This window comes from Panthera tigris, chromosome B1, assembly GCF_018350195.1.
Source record: "Panthera tigris isolate Pti1 chromosome B1, P.tigris_Pti1_mat1.1, whole genome shotgun sequence".
Taxonomy (NCBI): domain Eukaryota; kingdom Metazoa; phylum Chordata; class Mammalia; order Carnivora; family Felidae; genus Panthera; species Panthera tigris.
In genome coordinates, this window is record NC_056663.1 from 175,501,464 (window position 1) to 175,523,739 (window position 22,276).

Below are 22,276 nucleotides of genomic sequence, written 5' to 3' on the forward strand. Positions count from 1 at the left end.
ATCAATGAATGCAGTTGCATCTGAGGCCTCAGCCAATATCAACAGAAAGTTAGGAGCTATAAGATTTCTTCAAAATTTATGAGGCTGATTCTATGCATTCTAGATATTGACTACGTGTTGGCTCTGAGAGGGGAAATAACCATGGGTTAGATAGCTTCCAGTGGGTAAGGGCAATTCTGAGTGGATAAATTATAATCTATCAGTAGCTGGTAGTCTCTTTGGTTAAGGGTTGATGTGTCAACACCAGCAAGGATATTTGCAACCCTGGTGAGGATATTTGGACAGAGCAATACAATATTCATTTATTGTGTGGGACTCTTTAAAAGTTTCATCAAGGTATAACTGACATTATAACACCAGAGTGACATATATGACAAAGTAAATTGTTTAAATTTAAGATTTACAGTGTGATGATTCTGTATAGGTATATATTGTGAAATGACTACCACAATCACACATCTTTCAGCTCAGATGATTGTGATTTTGTTGTTATGGTAAGAACATTTAAGATTTACTCTCTTAGCAACTTTCAAGTCTATAATTCAGCATTGTTAACTGTAGTCATCCACCATGCTATACATGAGATCCCATTAAATTATTGATCTTACTTTTTAGTAGGACATTTACAACCTTTGACACAACTGATTTCTTTATGTTGATCTTTGTATCCTGCAACTTTGCTGAATTTGTTGATTTGCTCTAACAGTTTTGTTGGGGAAACTTTAGGTGTTCTATGTATAAAATCATATCATCTATAGAGACCATTTTACTTCTTTTTCTTTCAGATTGGATGCATCTTATTTTCTTGCCTGGTTGTTCCCGTTACTATGTTCAATAATAGGAGTGGCAAAAGTTGGCTTCTCTGTCTTTTGCCTGATCTTTGAGGAAAAACTTTCAACCTCTCACTGTTGAATATGAGGTAGTTATGGGTTTGTCGTGTATGTTTTTATTATGATGAGGTATGTTCTTTCTATACCACACTTATTGAGAGTTTTTATCATGAGTAATGTCAAATTTTATCAAAACATTTTTGTATCTATTGGGAGAATCATATAATTTTCATATTTCTTTCTATGTAAGTGGTCTATCAAATTCACCAATCTGCATACATTGAACCATCCCTGCATCCCCAGGGTAAAACCCACTTGATCATGGTGTATGATCCTTTTAATATGCTACTAAATTCAGTTTGCCAGTATTTGGTTGAAAATTTTGCATCTGTATTCATCAGGCTGGTCTGTACTTTTCTTGTTGCATTTTCACTGGCTTTGGTATCAGGGTTATGCTGCCTTTGTAAATACTACCAACTGGTAGTATTCTCTCCCTTCAGTTTTTGAAGAGTGTAAGAAAAACTGTCTATATTTCTTTAAATGTTTGCTAAAATTCACCATTAAAACCATGCAGTCCTGGGCTTTTCTTAGTTGGAGGTTTAACTGCTGATTAAAATTCCTCGGTCATTATTGTTCTATTCACATTTTCTATTTTTAATAATTTAGTCTTGTTAGTTTGTTTTCAGGAATTTACCTATTCCCTCTCAGTTGTAAAATTTTGGCTTATAATTGTTCATAATAGTCTCTTGTGATCCATTGTATTTCTGTGGCATTAGTCACAATGTTTTCTCTTTCAATTCTGACTTCATTTTTTTTTGTTATTTATTTATTTATTTCTTGAATGATTTAGCTAAATTTTGTCAATTTTGTTTATCTTTTCAAAAAAACAACTTTTTAAAATTTTTTTCTATATTTTTCTGCTCTATATTTCTGCTCTATTTTCTTTCTTCTGTTAACATGGGGCTAAGTTTGTTCTTTTTTTTGCAGTTCCTGGAAGTCTAAAATTAGTTTGTTTATTTGGTATCTTTCTTTCTTTCTTTTATGTACATGTTTATTACCTTAAACTTTCCTCTTGGAACTGCTTTTACCACAGCCCATAAGTTCTGGTATATTATGTTTTTGTTTGTTTCAATATATTTTTATGTGTTTTTTGATTTGTTCTTTTGTTAAGTTTAGGTTGTTTTTTTTAAATTATTTTTGTAAGCTTATTTATTTATTTTGAGAGAGACAGGGAGAGAGAGAGAATCCCAAGCAAGCTCCACACTGTCAGCATAGAGTCCAATGCAGAGCTAGAACTCACAAACCATGAGATCATGACCTAAGACAAAATTAAGAGTTGGATGCTTAACTGACTGAGCCACCCAGGCACCCTAAGTTTTATTTATTTAAGTAATCTCTACACTCAACATGAGTGCCCCTTTTGATTTGCTCTTGACCCATTGTTTATTCAGGAATGTATTCTTTAATTTCCACATATTTGTGAATGTTACTACTTTTCCTCTTGTTATAGATACTAGTTCCTTACTATTGTGATCAAAAGATACTCAGTGTGATTTCAATCTTCTTAAATTTTCTAAGATTTCTTTTGTTAGTTAACGTGTGATCTATTTTGGAAAATGCTCCATGTGCTGTTAAGAATGTGCTGCTGGGGGATGGTGTTCTGTATACATCTGTTAGGTCCATTTGGTCTAAAGGATAGTTCAAAGCCAATGTTTCCATTTGACTTCCTGTCTGGATGATTTATTCACTGCTGAAAGTGGAATATTGATGTCCTTGATATTATTGTATTATTGTCTATTTCTCTCTTCAGATATCTCCCAGACACTCCCTGTCCCCTGGTTATACAGCATGCCTCAGTAATTTTGGATTAGACAAGATAGATGCATCTCATTAGCAGTGTCCATCAGAGCTGGGAAGGCCTGATGTTCACTGACATACTCTCAATTTTTTTTGTGGGAGAAATCATCCATGAAGATTGTCTCTTATGAGCAGACCATGGCAAAAGTGGCTGCAGTTGGTATACAGGTCATTTCAGGGTCTCCAGCCAAGACTGAGGTCTGTATACCTATCATCCAACACATAAGTGTGATTCCTCTCAGGTCCTTTTGTGTATGTTGCTGATGACAGAACCAAAGCCAAGCTGGACTGCAGCTAAGTCCCCAAGAGTACAGAGCTATTTCTAGCCACAAGTCAGCTACTTTGGACTTCCTTTTCAAAAGGGCTCTATACCAGGTTTCACAGTCTCCACCTGGATCCCAAACCTTCCACAAAGGCATTTCTGTCCATGAATGGATGCCAAATTATTGTTGATGAGGGGGAGATATAAATGAAGGGTATCCTTTCAGCCATCTTGCTGATGATATTACTCTGAATTGCATTATTTTATTCTTTGTAACTTCTTTGGGGTGTCATGTCCTAGAACAAAGGTTGATCTCAAATATCTGAGTCATCTAAGATACTTATTAAAATATATCTTGTAGAAAAAAATACATATTTTAGGGATTCACAGAAGATTTACTAAATCAGAAATTCATAGCATCAAGATGAAGAACCATATTTTTAGCTTGCATCAAATAATACTGACATAGGTGACTAAAGGTTTCCGTTGTCAGAAAGACTCATCTCCACCCTGAACTCAATGAAGGTAAATTGAATCTTATAAATCTTGTTTCTCTATTTCCAGATACATAATAATTTATTAATAAATTATTTTTATTTATTTTTAATAAATCATTGATTATCAATGATAATACATCAATCAGTGTTAACTGGTGAGAACATTATTGATGCAGACACCTTTTTACTGTGAAACTCATTTCATTCAGAGATGGAATTATAGTCTATTTTATATTCATAAGTATAATACATTACTGTGAGATTATCAGCAATATATTTGGGCTGATACAGAGGGAAAAATATCACCCTTATATTCATAATTGCCAAAACTTGGAAACTACCAAAAGATCCTTCAGTAGGTAAATGGACACATAAATTGTGATGCATTTAGATAATGGAATATCACTCTGTGTTTAAAAAACAAAACAAAACAAAACAAAACAAAACCCTGAGCTATTAGGCCATGAAAAGCAATGGAGGAAACTTAAACATATTACTAAGTAAAATACACCAATCTGAAAAGGCTACATACTGTATGATTCCAAATATATGACATTTGGGAAAAGGCAAAACTATGAAGAGAGTAAAAAGATCAGTGGTTGCCAGGAATAGAAAGATGGAGAGCAAAGGGATGATTAGGTTGAGCACAGAGGAGTTTAGGGCAGTGAAAATACTTTGCATGATAGTATAATGATGGATATGTCATTATGCATTCATCCAAATCCATACAATATATAACACCAAGAGAGAATTGTAATGCAAATTATGGGATTTGGGAGATTATGATGTGTCAGTGAAGGTTCACCAATTGAAACAATTGTGCCCCTATGGAGAGGGATGTAATAATGGGGAAGGCTATGCCTGTGTAGGGTCATGTGGTATATGAGAAATATCTATACTCTCCTCTCAATTTTGCTATAAGCCTAAAACTGTTTTAAAAATAAAGTTAAAAAAATGTGTAGATATTAATGGAAATGAGAAGAAGTGGGAAAAGTTTAAGCTTCCTTTCACACACAGACCTGGGCTGAGGAGAGGAGGAGGGATGTTTTGTTATATTTAGTTATGGCTTCTGTTATATATTATTGTACTGGGTATTTATTACCTGAACCATGACTATATTAGTTTTTAGAATGACTGCAAGAATGGATCCTATGAAGAGTAAGCTGAAAAGACAGAGGACCTGCATGTTTTCATGGAAAGGCAGGAGAAGATAACCCTCCATTGAATATATTTTACAGAACTATTCTGACACCTGAATAAAGTTACATTTTTTATTTAAAAAAATCACACTGGCCAATATTTTCCCCACCCACAGGACTTTGGCAAAAGCAGTAAATCTCACTGGTTATTAGTTAGATGCAATCACTATTTTTACCAGTAAGTTTTGTGAATGTCATTCCTCTAACTGCTTGTTTAATATCTTACTGGCAGATGTTTATGAAATATAGCTAGCTCACATAAAATACATACTTTTGAAAAATGATATTATGTTGTATGTCGTTTATGTGTATTTGTCCTTGCTGAAGCAGTTCACACTTAACAGCAGTTAGCATTAGAGATGAGTAACTCCTAGACTTGGAAAGGTCTTTAGGGCATATTTCTATTCTGGGTCTCAGGTTCCAAAAAAACAAAGAGACATCAGGAGAGAGATTCAAAAGTCGCACTCCCAACTTGAGTTGAAAACAGAACATATTTATGTTTTGTCTTGGAAAACCTGTCAGAATGCCTGAAATCTAAGCCTTAACTTAGAGGTTTACTGACATCATTCACTTTGTTGTGGTTTCCATTTTATTCTTGCTTTCTGCACCTCACCTTAAGATTCATAATAAGCATCATCTTTTAACTTATAAGAGACTGAAATAAATTAAGACAATACTAAAACACCAAAAATTCTTGGATTTTCTTCCTATTCAGTAAGTAATTATTAGTTCTTAATTCAATAAGACAAAAGGCTTATAAAAAGTAGAAAAATTAAAAAAAAACATAAATACTAATTATATAGTTTGTGACTCTTTGTAACCAAAACCAAGTCTACCATTAAGTCTTCAAACCCATGGCCTTATTTTTGAAACACTGCAAAATACTTCACAACATTTTCCTCTTCTCTTAAACTATTGTTTTGGCAACATCATGACAACATCAAACTTCATCTGTGCTTCAATTTATATTTCTTTTTTTTAATTTTTTTAATTTTTTATTTATTTTTGAGTGAGTGAGAGAGAGAGAGAACGTGACCACGGGAGGGGCAGAGAGAGACACACACAGAATCCGAAGCAGGTTCCAGGCTCCAAGCTGTCCGCACAGAGCCCAATGCAGGGCTCAAACTCACAAACCGAGAGATCATCACCTGAGCAGAAGTCAGATGCTTGACCAACTGAGCCATACAGGCACCCCATCAATTTATATTTCTAGGTCCAAATTTTATTTCAGTTGCCCACTAAGTTTTTCATTTACTCAACAGACATTTATACACCACCAAATATACATGCATAAGAGATAGAAATGTTGTTTGCTGTCATGTAACTTACACTATAAAGGGAAAGATTAAAATATAAATAATATATATGTATATTTATGCATTTAATATTTATATAATGTATAATATGTTTTATAGAGAAAATATTTGTGTCTCCCTCAAAAGTTCACACTGTGAAGCCCTAATTCCCCATGTGATGATATTGGGACATGAGGTTCTTGGGAAGTAATTAGGGTTAGATTCAGTCATGACAGTCGGGGCCTTTCATGGGATTAGTTCTCTCACAAGAAGAGACAACAGAGAGCTTTCACTCTCTCTCTCAAACTCTCTCTGTCTGTCTCTCTCTTTGTCTTACATGCTCACACAAAGAAAAGGTCATGTAAGCACACAGTGAGAAGGGAGCAGTGTGCAAATCAGGAAGAGAGCCCTCACTGGGAACCAAATTGGCCTCACCTTGATATTGGGCTTCTTCACCTCCAGAACTGTGAGAAATTTCTTTTAAGACACAGTGTATGGTATTTTTTTATGACAGCCTGAGCTGACTAAGACATATGTGTTCATAATGATAACAGTGATGAGTTATGATGAAAATACAGAATGCTGAGATACTCACCAATACAACCTAACCTAGTTTATGGAGTTTAAGATAGCTATCCTAGAATTCCCTGAAAAAGTAATGTGTATTCCTGCCCTACAATATGAGGGAAAATAATCCAGATAAAGAAATTGTAGCTAAGTCAAGTCACTATGTCTGTGTGGGTTCATTGTAAGTATCATGATTGTCATTGTTTTTTAAAGACCACTCCAAGGCCACATGGGTGGCTGAGTTGGTTAAACATCCGACTTTGGCTCAGGCCATTATCTAATGGTTCATGAGTTCGAGCCCTGTCTTGGGCTCTGTGCTGACAGCTCAGAACCAGGAGCCTGCTTTGGATTCTGTATCTCCCTCTCTCTCTGCCCCTCCCCTGCTTATTCTCTCTCTTTCTCTCTCCCTCCCTCTCTCTCTCTCTCTCTCTCTCTGAAAAATAAAGACAAAAAGTAAGATTTGCAAGAAAACCAAGAACTAGGGCAGGGTTGAAAGAGAAAGATCATCACCTTGGAAATAAAAGAGATCAAGAGTACACTTATCTTGATGTGCACTTAGTAATGTACAGAATTGCTGAATCATTATACTGTACATATGAAACAAATATAACATTATAGGTTAATTATACTTCAATAAAAAAATAGAACTACCAGAGCACCTGGGTGGCTCAGTTGGTTAAGTGTCTGACTTCGATTTAAGTCATGATCTCCCGGTTTGTGGAAACAAGCCCCACATTGGGCTCTGTGCTGACAGCTCAGAGCCTGGAGCCTGCTTCAGATTCTGTGTCTCCCTCTCTCTCTGCCCTCCCCCCGTTCATACTCTGTCTCTGTCTCTTTCTCTCTCTCAAAAACAAAAAGAACATTAAAAAATTAATAAATATAAAAGACCACCCTAGCTTTATTTTGAAGAATAAGTTGTAAAGGATCAAAACTAGAAACATGAAGCATATAGGCCAGGTGAGAAATGAGAGATGATCAGGGATAGTTGAGGTAATAAATCTTACTGGATGAATTCCAGATATGTTTGGGGTTAGAGATAAAATAAACTGCTAATGGAATGATATAAGAATTATAAAAATAATTGCCTAAGACTAAACATAAATGGATGGCTTGAAAAACTGTATGACTTATCATGGAGTTTCCCAAAGAGAACATTCTTAGACTGGGAAGGGATAGATTTTGGAAAGTAACCAATAAGCCTTTGGGGTCCATGTTAAGTTTGGGATGCTTGCTAAACTTCTAAGATAAGACATCAAGTGGGCATTTGAATATGCATATCTGGAATTTTGTAGAAAAGTGCATATTTGAATTTGCATATCTGGAATTTTATAGAAAAGTCCGTGTAGAGGAATCAGAATAGAAGTATAGGTTATACTTGTTTTAAGAATCAGGAGACTGAATGAATGCTCATTGGATTGTTTATAGATAAATAATTAGAGAAAACCCAAGGTGCAGCCTAAGTTAATAGTCAGGAGAGAAAGAGGAGCTAATAGAAGAGAAAGATCAGGAGGTGTCAATGCGGTAGGAAAAAAAAAAATGAGATGTAGAGTAAAAGAAGGCCAAAAAAGAGAGCGAGAATGTTGTCAATTTTCCCAAATATATCTGTGTTTAAAAAAAACTATGAAAATATAATTGATCATTGAGTTTAGAAATCTAGAAACAGGGAAAGCCATTGAAGATAACTTTAATGAAATTTATGGGGAAATAGTAGAAAAATGTCATGAAGATAAGCAAGAAAAGAAAATTCTTATGGAGACAAGAGAAAAAAATATTTAAAAACTATAGTGATGCACAAGAAGATGATCTGCCCAAACCCAAGGCCCCAAGGTACGATAGTGTGGGGGGGTGGGGGTGGGGGGGAGAAAAAGGCTTTACATGAAATGGTTTCAGGTAAATCTGTCATTAGAAAAAAGCCAGTAAGTTACAATAAAAGGTAAAGATGAGAGGAACTTATTAAAAATTGAATATGTGAACAAATGTGTTGAGAAAGGAATTTTAGAAGAGAAAAATGTAGGGATTTGTATCATATTATTGGATGTACAGGACAGTGTGCCAGTGAGGGTCTGGGCTAGGTCTCTGGTTGTTACTATGGTAAATAGGCATATGAATTATTATAGGGTTCCATAGAAATATATGTATTACAAAAGGAATGTGGGGTGCCTGGGTGGCTAAGTCGCTTAAACGTCCAAATCTTGACTTTAGCTCAGGTCATAATTTCACAGTTTGTTAGTTTAAGCCCTTCATCGAGCTCCACATTGACAGTTCAGAGCCTGCTTGGGATTCTCTCTCTGTTCCTCTCTCTGCCTCTCCCCTGCTCATGCTCGCTCTCTCTCTCTTTCAAAAATAAATAAATAAATTTTAAAAAAATTAAAAAAAAAAAGAATGTGTTCTAGGGATTTCACAAGTAAAGATATTTAAATTATCAATTACAACATTATATTTAAAATTATATTTAACTCTTTTATGAGATTTTCCATAAGCCTGTTCTGCCTAGGTTTCATTCTTATATGTTCTTATATCATCATATATATATATCAATGTTCCAACTATTATTTTGTTTTTCTAATTTTCTATTTATTTATATTTCTATTTCATCACATCTTTGAGGGCAGTGATTGTGTATAAAATATCTTTAGACTCTGGGTAGATAAAATGGTGCTTATGTAGTATATAGACGGCAGCAGAAATACATTAGTTAATGGTACTAATTGACTTTAAACACTTAGAAAAAAAATACTCAAGTGTCATCCAAGGGCATAGTAATGAGATTTCCTTTGTAGATTTCTTAATATGTAATACAAAGAATAAACATTTTAATTTCCTAAGAACAATTTCCTTTTTTTAGAGGGTTGTGCTGGAAGTTCTGTTTTGTCAAAGAGATTCACTCTCATAAGAAGAATCACCTCAGAGTTCCTCTAGTCTTTATCTCTTTATGCCTGAAAAAGAAACAATGATCTGTTTGTATGCAGGGAAATTTAAAACCATCTAAGTGTTTGAATCAGAGAAAATTTAACACAAGGAATTGGTTACATGGGTGATTGGAGACCAAAGGAAGACAATTTATGAGAAAGTACTCAGGGATTAGAAACAGCAGGAAACACTACCATTCCTAAAACTGTAGGGACACATGAGAGAAGTGATGTTATCAGAGCCTTGAAGCTGGTACTCTATAGCAAGGACTAAACCTTAGCAAGAGCTGACACAAAGGGATGGTGTATTTTGTAAGAGAATAATGAAGAGAAGGAGATGGTGCCAGTGAAGCCACTGGAAAAAGAGAATATAGAAATTATCTTATGTCTTTACTACACTTAAGCTATATTCTGCCTCTGACTCCAATCTTTGGCCAGAGGCAAAGCACTTGGACAATGTTGTTCCTACAATACTAAGCAGAGGCTGAAGAGGAAATGTTAGGAATGCATTAAAAAGCAAATTACAGGCACATATTCTTAGATAATGGGTATTCAAAGATAAATCTCTCAAATATATCTTCCTAAGTAATGTAAGATGATGACAAAACATTTACAATTGCATTATTACTATAGAGCTACTTGGGTGAAACTGCCTTAGGCAATGAAATCATTTGGAAGTGTTGTCCATTAATTCATAAATTTGTATCACTACAGAAAAATCTATGACTAAGTCTTTATTCCCTCATTTGGTTCACACATTGGGAAAAAAAATCCATTCTTCTTATCTGATTTAGAAAGAATACTATTAAGTTGGTAGAGCTCACTGACTTTTGAAAGCATAGGAAGAAATTGATTGAGCAATATTTCTAACCTCAGATCAGTGTTGTATGCCATTTTTAGTCTGAAATTACCAACTTGATTCTGCTACAGGAAAATGATGTTAGACAATTTAAGTAATAGCAATCAAAATTAATGAATATGTTTTCATTAAATTCAAATGCACTGAAAGTATTGTCATTGAAATCACATTTTCCTTATATAGAAGGAACACTTTATTTTTAATGATTTTTTCCTAATAATTTTCACATAATAATAAAATACAACATGTCAAATAAACCCAATGTATTTGACCAATAATTCATAATTGGGGATTGAGGTCCAGTTCATTTATTTTCTATAAGAGGATACATCTGTTTAAAAACAGAAGGGGAGGAAGTTGATTTACCATTGTCACTGCAGTAACCAGAAGACTTCAGGGGAAGATGGTTGAGCAGAGGACTCTTCATCCCATGGACATAACTAGACAATGTTCACATTAGTGTAAATAATCCAGAAAATGACCCGAAGACTGGCAGAATAAACCCCACAACTAAACATAGAAAAGAGATTGATGACCACACTGAAGAGAATGGAAAGGGCAGAGATGTGGTCAGGACCGAAAAAGAGTAGTAAGAGTATCCGTGTGGGGAAGGGAGGCCATAAACATGGAGAGAGGCAGGAAAGAGACCCTCTACACCAGGGAGCCTGCACAAAAGATGAATCCCCATAACATTGGCATTGAAAACCAGAAGGGCTGAATGTATTGACTTCTTACAACCAGCAAGACTTAAAATCTGGAATTTGGAAAAATCAGTTCTCGGAGAGTTGGTGGGCAAGAAGAAATTGAGTCCCTGCCCTTAAAGAGACAGCATAACAGCCCACGGAGATACAACATAGAAGCAGCAGTTTGAAAGGTGCCGAGGGCATATGGGAGGGAGAGTTATTTGGACAGATGATTGGGGAACTCCTCCAGGAACAAAGGAACTTGCATGTGCCATTTCTCTACATAACTGTTTCTCTAGCATAAGCTGGCAGATGCCATGTCTCTAGCATAAGCACACAGCCACCCGTGTGACTTGCTACCTAACTTATGTGCACTGCTGCCCCACTCCCTCACACTGTGCTCCTGCCAATCCACCCCTCTGGACAGCTTGACTCAGCCCAGGTGCTGTAGGGTCCCTCCCCTCAGCACTCAAAGCTTGCTAGAACCTCTGCACTACTCCTCTATGATGTGCTTCACCACATCTGCCCTCTCCAATATGCTCTTGGCCAGGGTGCATATAGGGTGATGTTTTAGGCCTGGTAGGGTGCAGTCAGCTCCTACAGTGCCCAGCACCACTCCAAAGTGACTCTTGCCAGAAAGAGGGAAAGATAACCACACACACACACACACACACACACACACACACACACCAGTCAGACAAAGAGACTCATTTCAAACCTAAAGACCTATGCAGATTGAAATGATGGAGAAGCATTTACGATGCAAATGAATGTGAAAAGAAAGCCAGGTAGCAATACTTATTTTTATTAGACAAAATGGACTTTAAAACAAAGACTGTAACAAGAGACAAGGAAGGACATTATATAATCATTAAAAAGACAATCCAACAATAAGATACAACAATTATAAATATTTATGCATCCAAAATGGGAGCACTTCAGTACTTAAAGCAGTTAATAAGAAACATAAAGGAACTCATTGATAATAATGTGATAATAGTAGGGGATGTTAACACCCCACTTACATCAATGGACATATCATCCAAACAGAAAATCAACAAGGAAACAGTGGCTTTTGATGACTCATTGGACTAGATGGGTTTAATCGGTATATTCAGAATATTCCATTCTAAAATAGCATCATACTTATTCTTTTCAGAAGCACATGGAATATTTTCCAGAATAGATCACATATTAGGCCATAAAATGGGTCTCAATAAAATTCAGAAAGACCAAAGTAATGAAATCTGGTAGAGCTTTGTCCATTCAAAGATGTCTGTTCTCGTTTAGTTTTTCTCTCCTCAGACCCTGCTGTCCTGTGTCAATCCCCAATTCTTTTCTTTAAGGCTCCTTTAATTCTAGTACTTTTAATGACAATTATAAAGCTTCTCTCAGGTGCCCTGAAATTTATTTTGCTACTACCCCTCTGCCACCATTGGTAAGAGAAAACTTGGTGAGGTTTCTAAGACTTGTCTGCCTAGATGATCAACAGAGTTTTTCACTCTAATTTTCCAAAGACATCTAGGACAGGGAAAATATGGGTTTTTTGTTTTGTTTTGTTTTGTGTTTGTTTGTTTTGGATCCCTTAAATCTATAAGGAATATACTTATTTTCTGCCCCTGCTGTGCCCTGCTTGCTTGTTACCAATAATTGGCTCAACCATTGTGGAAAATCCAGGGTATGTGATTGACCTGCAATAGAGTCCCTTATTTTTTTCCCTTCTCCTCACATTATCCACTCCTATGGGGTGTATATAGTTGATCTGGATATAGAAATAAAAATGGAGATAGAGAAAAAGAAAAATATATATAGATGTATATGACCTATGGGTGGACTGTCTTCCAAATTACTGTCTCTCGCCCCTTGATATCCCCATCTGCTCTTTATCCAGTGTAATTCCATAGTCAATTCTTACAGTCTGTCTTTTGTTTAATCCCTCACCAAGTCTACCTTGACTCATTTGTCTTACACACTTGGCTAGACCAAAACCGTGATGAATTCCTACACTCCTTCTATTTTGTGTTGGCTCTTGTGCAGCTTCACATGGCTATAGGGAAAACACACAACCACAGGGACTGAATCTCAGTTAATATGTCTGTGGCTTCTTAACACTTCCTGGCTTTCAAGGTATGTTCTGTTAATTCATTTGCTGTCCCACTATCAAGACTCACTATTTCACCTCTTTTTCTTTCTAGTCAGTTACTTAATATATCATTTCACACTCATCTTCAGCGGATGCCCTTGCTTGTACTTCACTGGAGTGATTGGAAACATTTCCATAGACTCCTATCATAGTGTCTAACACCTATCTGCACATATATCTACAAACACTTTTTTTGTGCCTAGTTATCCATAATTCTTTCTCAAAGCCAACCCTGTAGTTGGGCATTAGATCTCATACCTTGGAACCATGATATAATCTATGATATGTCCCTTCTTTTTAATAACTGAATATCAGAGCAGTAATTCTTGGGTGACATAATCAAGCTTCACAGCTTTAAATACCATCTATATATTTATAACTCTGATTTATTTTCTCAAGTACAGTTCCATATCCTGATATTCCATCACTCTTGACATTTTCACTTGGATATCTAATGTATATCTCAAACTTAACATGGCCAAGATAAAATTGTTGCTCTTTCTCCTGAAACTAGTTCCATCAATAACTTTTCTTCAGTTGGTTAACAACCATTTTTTCCTGCTTATTTGAAAAAAAAATATTTAGGGGGGATATTTTAAAGTCATTCTTGATTTTTCTTTTTCTTGTATCCTATGTTGGATATATTACAAGTCTTATTTGCTCAAAGTCCAAAATACATCCAAGATACTGTCACTTGTCATCACTATAGTACTACCACTCTGGGCCAAGCCACCATATTTCTCTCTTGGATTAAGGCAATCTTGTAATAGATTATCCTGCTTCCATACTGGCCTTCTATAGTCTATTCTTTAACCAGAGTAAGTGGATCATGTTACTCTTTGTCAAGCCTCTCACAATGGCTCCTCATTCCACAAATACAATGGTAAAGGAATTGAAATGGTCTACAAGGTCCTTCTACAATCCCTGATATTCCTGGCAGGTGGTGACTCCATTACCTCTGACTTTGTCACAGAAGTCTCACTCATTGCTTGTTCATTTGCAGCTACACCAGCTTCCCCTCTGCAACTAAAATATACTGAGAATATTCCCACCTTAGTGTATTTTTTCTGGCTATTTCCTCTGACTGGACCACTCCATCCCTAGATATACACTTGACTGATTCCATCACTTCTTCGAATCTTGGCTCAAATCTTACCTTTCTTATTAGGTCTACTCCTTCCTAGTCTATTTAGTACTACAGATTTCCCTCCCAACTGGAACACTTTAAATCCCCATTAGCCTGCTCATTTCTTCATTAAAATTTTTTTAATGTTTATTTTTTTTTTGAGAGAGAGAGAGAGAGAGAGAGAAAGGGAGAGAGAAAAGCACAGTACAAGCAGGGGAGGGGCAGACCGAGAGGGAGACACAGAGTCCAAAGCAGTTTCCAAGCTCTGAGCTGTCAGCCCAGAGCGAGACATGGGGCTCAAACTCACCAACTGTTAGACCATGACCTGAGCAGAAGTCGGGCACTTAAGCAACCGAGCCATCCAGGAGCTGCTTCACTTCTTCATTTTTTAAAATATAATTTACTTATTTACTATATTTGCTGATACTTTTTTATTTATTATCTCTGTAATAAAAGCTCCATAGGACAGATATCTCTGCTGCCTTTTCACTGATAAATGATGAAAACAAAATCTGAAGCATAATAGGTAGTAAATAAATATTTATTAAGCTAAAGAATGCATGGATGAAGTCTATTACTTTTGCCCTAACTTTCTTAAGGGCATGTCTGTTTGTAGTATAAACACCTTTTTCTTTTCCTTTTTCCTGTAGCATCCCACCCTGAGATCATGGAGATCATTAGGTCTACCAATTAGATGAGTTAGATGCCAGGGGAATAAAGAAAAACACCTTTAAATTATCATTTCATACATCAGATGTTGTCTACAGGTTGTTTGTTTGTTAACTTAGTCCTTAGAACCATCTGAGATTGTATTAATACTCACATTTTATATAGGAGGAATAAGATGTTTAGAAAAATAGAGTAACACAACCAAGGCCATACAACCAGAACATGACACGTGGCACGGTTCGATCAGAAGTATTTTCAACTTTGTTCCCTCCATTTCACACGAAGAACCATGATGATTTCCTTTTTTTTTTTTTTTTTTAATTTATTAACTCTATTCTAAAAGCCCTGTTTCTTTGTATATTTTCCATTTTCTCATCACTCTAATCACATTCTTTAAGCTATAAATTCAGTCAATGATTACAGCTTGTTCCCCAAAATCAAAGTGCATTTATGTATTAAGTATCGATTTCAATTTGGGTGTATAAATACGGTAATATGTGTCACAGGATTATTTCTTTTGAAGCAACATTTGTTTATTCCAGTATCATAAGGACAGTGATATTGGCATTTGCCATTGCATGATTAGCAAACTGAACTCTCCTGAGGATGACCAGGAGAAAATACGTATTTGTTCCCAGACTGTTTGCTTACATTACCCCTTGTGCCTCTCTTCTGTTCTTAATGTCTCTCTCCTTTTTACATTTATAAAAACCTTACAAAGTCTCAGCTCATAGGCACTACAAAGCACAAATATAAAAACAAGCATAATCAAGACATTCAGGGGCACCTGGGTGGCTCAGTCGGTTGAGCATCTGACCTCGGCTCAAGTCATGATCTCTCAGTTGACGAGTTCAAGCCCTGCGTCGGGGTCTGTGCTGACAGCTCAGAGCCTGGAAACTGCTTCACATTCTGTGTCTCCCTGTCTCTCTGCCCTTTCCCTGCTCATGCTGTGTCTCTCTCTGTCTCAAAAATAAATAAAGATTGGAAAAAAAAAAAGACATCCAGAGTACAAATTGAAGAGATACCTGCATATATCAGACTGCGATACATTTTTCTCCAAACGCTTTGATGTAGACATATACAAACAGGAGGATATTAGGGTTTATTAGCATCTCATTATTTTTTTCTAAATACATGTTTCTATGTGTGTTTACCTAAAACAATTAGTTTAAACTGAATCTTTGTCATTTAAAAAAAAATCCTACTTCTGTTCTTAAGTGTAATTATGTAACAAAGAGTTACAGGAATTACTTGTCAGATATTTTCTGAAATTTAAACATTTTTACTTACATAGTATTAAAGATATTGTCGTAGTAATTTAGTTTCAACCTGTGAGAAAAATGTTCTACAAAGAATGAGCACGTTGTAAGCTTTTTGCAGGCTTAAACCAGAACTATTTTAAGGACAATTTAACATTAAGCTAGAAGATGCTTTAAATAGTAGTTGCATGCCTTTTGAATTAAATGGCTGCACAACTTCAATCACCAATGCTTTCTCAAATTCTTTTTCAAACAGCAAGTAAAAACGAGTGCTAAATGCTCTAGCCAGATAAAGCCTAGATGAAACTTTTGTTCCAAATATTGTTGTACTTGTCTGATTGAGTCAAGTTCAATATTATTGTGAATGTCAGGAGGAATTTGGCATCAGTTGCTGCAAATATTTCGTTTGAAAATGTGTATTTAACCAGCTGAGTCAACATAGAGGCATCTGTGAATCTTTCTAGTAATGAGGGGCCCAAAGTACATCTTCTAGACATGGGTGCATCAAATACCATTATGGCAATTCCTGGGAGAAGTGAAAAAAAAAAATCATCACTCCCAGGGCAAAGTTTCCTGTTGATTTGGGGGAAGAAATAAGAGTAAATTAAAAAAAAAATTACATAGGAGCAGAAATATAGACATTTTTCATGTAGTGATCATCAAGAATTTTTGAATTCCCATCTTGGCCTTGGGAGACTTCTGTTATGAAGCCAAAACTTGCCATTGTAGATATTGACATAGGTCAATGATTGAAAAGTGAGGAAGCAGACGTGCACAGAATTCATCTTTCCTGAGGAAGCATTGGAGGTATCCAGCTTTGGGAGGATGGCAGGGTCAGGAGCTTTGCTATCCAATGCTTTGATTTACCTATGAAAGCACCAAGGGATTTGATGGGCTACCCGGTGCAGAATGGTTGTGGCAGTAGTTTCTTCCCTAAAACGATCTTCCTATTGTTGTGTGTGCTTTTTCTGGGTGAGTAACTTCCCAGACTGAACCCGGCACTCTTGGAGACTCCATGAGGTATGAAAATCATTTAATCAATTTACTGTCTGATTCAATTATGATGGTTGTAACCAAGGGCTCTGTCTGATGCAAGTGACTTCATATCATGGCTCAACTTTTCCACGACTCTTTTGACAATTTTCTCCATTTCCTTGTTTTTCTGTTTCTGTGACAACCTTCTAGGAAATAACACACACACACACACACACACACACACACACTCAAAACTTTCATTCAAAGGATTTGATTTCTTTTTTGCCTTTATGCAGACTTCTGGGAGCTGCTGGAAAAAATCCCATAGCTAGGCTTCCTGACATCATGATAAATTCATATTAATCATCTTCTATCAGGCCCTTCTTACCAACATTTATACATTCTCAAAGTTTTAAAATATTGAAAATTATATATTCCCACTGAATTATTTAAATTTTTTTTAACATTTATTCATTATTGACAGGTATAGAGAGAGTGAGCATGAGCAGGGGAGGGGAAAAGAGAGAGGAGACACAGAATCCAAAGCAGGCTCCAGGCTCTGAGCTGTCAGCACAGAGCCCGACGCGGGGCTCGAACTCACAAACCATGAGATGGTGACCTGAGCTGAAGTGAGACGCCCAACTGACTGAGCCACCCAGGCACCACTAAATTATTTACATTAACCACACATATCTCATCTATTCCTTTTATATCTTCTTATTAGGCCTTTTTCACTCTTTTCTCTTTAAATTTATTTATTTATTTTGAGAGAGAGAGAGAGCACATGGGAAGGGCAGAGGGAGAGAGAGGGAAAGAATGGAAATCCCAAGCAGGCTCCCCACTGTCAACATTAAGTCTGATATGGAACTTGAACTCAGGAAATATGAAATCATGACCTGAGCTGAGATCAAGAGTTTGATGCTTAACTAACCGAGCAACTCAGGTGCCCCAAGTCTTTGTTGCTCTAAATGACTTCAAGGCCTTTGTGTTGAAGTGGCTGCATATATAGAAATATAGTAGAGGTAAGCCAGGGAAGAAGATGACCTGGGTTGGAAAATCAGAGGGTTCCTGGTGCGACCAGTGCAAGAAGTAGTGTTAATCTTACCTGTGAATGGGCTGGACGAGTCTGTGTTTACAAATTGTCCAATTAAGAAAATTTTGGAGATTAAAAAGAAAATGATGGAAATTATATTATTTTGGTTGAAGTGAGAAAATTAAATCATATGAGAGACTGAAATCTTCCTGAAAATTTTTTAATGTGAAAGTGTATATTTTAATCGTAAAAATTGTTTTCTGTAAATATAGTTTATCAACTCCTTTGCACGTAAGTTAGTTCAGAAACATAGAGCTATAACTATACACAGATGCTAATTATACCACAGGACAAAATCAATTCAGAGCCTTTGATACTTTGAACAACTCTTTTAGTAAATACTCTTTCTTTTTTTCAGGTTATATTTTTTAAATTTTTTAATTAATTAACTAATTAATTAATTATTTTTTTTTTTAATTTACATCTAAATTAGCATATAGTGAAACAATGATTTCAGGAGTAGATTCCTTAGTGCCCCTTACCATTTATCCCATCCCCCCTCCCACAAACCCTCCCATAACCCTCAGTTTGTTCTCCATATTTTTGAGTCTCTTCTGTTTTGTCTCCCTCCCTGTTTTTATATTATTTTTGCTTCCCTTCCTTTTTGTTCACCTGTTCTGTGTCTTAAAGTCCTCATATGAGTGAAGTCATATGATATTTGTCTTTATCTGACTAATTTCACTTAGCATAATACCCCCTAGTTCCATCCATGTAGTTGCAAATGGCAAGATTTCATTCTTTTTGATTGCCGAGTAATCCTCCATTATATATATATATATATATATATATATATATATATATATATATACATATATATATATATATATATATACACCACATCTTCTTTATCCATTCATCCATCGATGGACATTTGGGATCTTTTCATCTTTTCATACTTTGGCTATTGTTGATAGTGCTGCTATAAACATTGGGGTGCATGTGTCCCTTCGGAACAGTAGTCCCCAGTGTCCCTTCGGAACACTACTCCTAGTAGTGCAACTGCTGGGTCGCAGGGTAGTTCTATTTTTAATTTTTTGAGGAAACTCCATGCTGTTTTCCAGAATGGCTGCACCAGTTTGCACTCACACCAGCAATGCAAAAGAGATCCTCTTTCTCTGCATCCTCACCAACATCTGTTGTTGTCTGAGTTGTTAAAGTTAGCCATTCTGACAGGTGTGCGGTGATATCTCATTGTGGTTTTGATTTGTATTTCCTGTTATGAGTGATGTTGAGCATTTTTTCATGTGTTGGTTGGCCATCCAGTAAACACTCTTATTCTTTGACTTGCTTGATATATAACCTCTGAATTTTCTTTATCTTTGTCTATTTCTTCCCCATCTGAGCTCTACTCCCCAATGCTCAACTATCAAATAATTCCGCAGTTTCAATGCATCTTAAACTCCTTGCATCCAAATCTGATTCTCTATCACTTTAAAGCTTTTTACTTTCCTCCTCTCCCCCTGCACATCCATTCTTGCCATTGTTTCCTCTATATTAGGGAATACCAGAAGCAGTGTGTGACTTTTCTCCCTCACTTCCCGCATTCTATCAGTCACCAGTCTTGCAAATCTTACCACCACTTAACTATGTCTATAATTCATCCATTTTTTTCTTTCTCTATATACACTATGCTAATTAATTCAAGACATCATCACTTTTAACCTATATTCCTGCAAAAGATCTGCCAACTGGAAATCATGTCTATCCTCTTATCCTTATACCATATATTCTCCACAGTGCAGCCATAAAAATAATTCTATAACATTGATGAGTAAATGTCTTGCCCTATATGAATCCTTTCTACAGCTGTCTTTGAAACTTAATGATATTTCCAACTACTACTCATTTTCCAGGTCATGACTTAAATATGCTTTTTTAGAAAATTACTGATTTATAACTTGCTACAAATAGTAGCTGTCTTTTTAAGGTCTTCCCACAGCAACTGGCATAACATTCATTATAACTTTTATTATAATTAATTCTAATTCTTATTGAATGTTATATAGTTTCCTTAGTATATTGAAAGTCCTATGAAAGCAGACACCCTCTTTTATTTCCCACTATGTTTTCCTCACAGTCTAGCAGCATAAAACTAAACTAATAACAGATAGTAGATACACATTTGCAATATAAGATGTGTTTATGCTACACGGAGGCTTATTGAGGGTTTATTCTCCTGCAATTTGTATAATTTTTACAAATTTTTGAGAAATGCTTAAATGTAATTTTCAATAAATAACACACATTAGTCGAGTAACTTAATATATATGTAGCTTTCAGAGAAAGCATCACGATAGCAAGATAGCAGATATTTTTATCACTGCCAAAAGTTTCCTTCTTGCCCCCTTGAAATCCATTTTTTCCTTGATCCGTGTCTCCAAACAACCATTATTTACATTCCTAAACAATATATTAATCTGCGTTTTCTAGAATTTCACATAAACAAAATCATGCAGTCTTTATTGTTGCTTGTCTGGCTTTAACTTCACATAATAATTTTGAGAGTTATCCATGTTGCTGTATGTGTTAACCCTTCATTTGTTTTTTTGTTGAGTGGTATTCCATTGTATGGACACAAACATATTTATTTATTCACCTGCTGATGAACATTGGGCTTTTCCCTTCTTTAGATATTATAAATAGAGTTGCTAAAAACATTCATCTACAAGTCTTTGTATTCAATAGGTATATACTTAAATGTGCCACTATTAAAAATAGGTGTACAATTTCACATTCTCATCTTTAATTTCTTTCAGCAATGTTTTAAAATATTCGTTGTGGAGATCTTGAGCCTCTTTGGCAAAATTTATTTCTCAGTACTTTATTTTATTGCCATTTGTGTTATTTGACATTACTGTAAATGGGATTTAAAAAAAATTAATTCATGGAAGCAATGACTGGAAATTAATAGTCATCTTGAGGTGGAAGCCATGAGTCGAGAATACAAAATGATTATATAAAAGGGCCTGGATCACAGAAGCTTAAAAAGCAACCTTAAGAGCACAGGACTGTTGATCCAATTTCTTACAATCAGGAAATAACGTTTTATTCACTGTTTAACAAATGAAAAATAGTAGTTCCTTGGAGTAGTATTTTGAATGTTTACTACCTATTAGATTTAAATATTAACCCACTGGATTTATCCAGTATAAGTTCATAATTCACTGAATTAGTAATTGAGATTGTAGTGTTCCATAAGAATTTAAATCCCTTAATATTATATTTTTCTGTTCTAATATTTCCTGCATTTTTCCAATTTTATATTTGCTTTTATTATGTGTTGGTTTTACTTTTGTTTTCATTTTTTACACCATAAAAATGTTGACTATAACTTAGTCAAAGCTATGCTTTCCCTTTGAGATCATTTTAATTTTAGAAAGTCATTTTGTTTCTAGGCAAGAAGGTTGGTATTGAATTTTACTTATAATTTGTAAAATTATTTGCTTGTCCTTTATTTTTATTTTTAGATGGTAAGAATTAGGACAATAGTGATTTAGTGACTTCTAATACCTTATTAGTTATTAGTTGCAAACTAAAGAAAAGGAAGGGGTTCTTTTTTCTCCAAGTTTAATCTTTCACATTTTCTATTAACAGATTGGAATTTATATGTTTAAAAGGAAAATTGTATTTTCCTCTTTGAAACTTAAGATTGCTAGTCTTTTTAAATTTTTTTTTAAATATTTGTTTTTTGAGAGAGAGAAACAGAGAAAGTGGAGAAGGGTCAGAGACGGAGGGAGAGAATCCCACACAGGCTTTGTTGCTGTCAACAAGGATCCCAATGTGGGACTTGAATTCATGAACCACGAGATCATGACCTGAGACAAAATCAAAAGTCAGACACTCAACCAACTGAGCCACCTAGGCACCCCGAGATTTCTAGTCTTTAGTCAACCACAAATCCTCTTTATTTCTAATCAAACTGCTTACATTTTTTTCACAATGAATCAAAATTAAATGTATTTGAGATAGCATTTTCTAAATGTATAAATAGAAAATGTCAAACATACATTTTGCATAGTGCAAATGTACAAATTCACCCATATTACATAAATT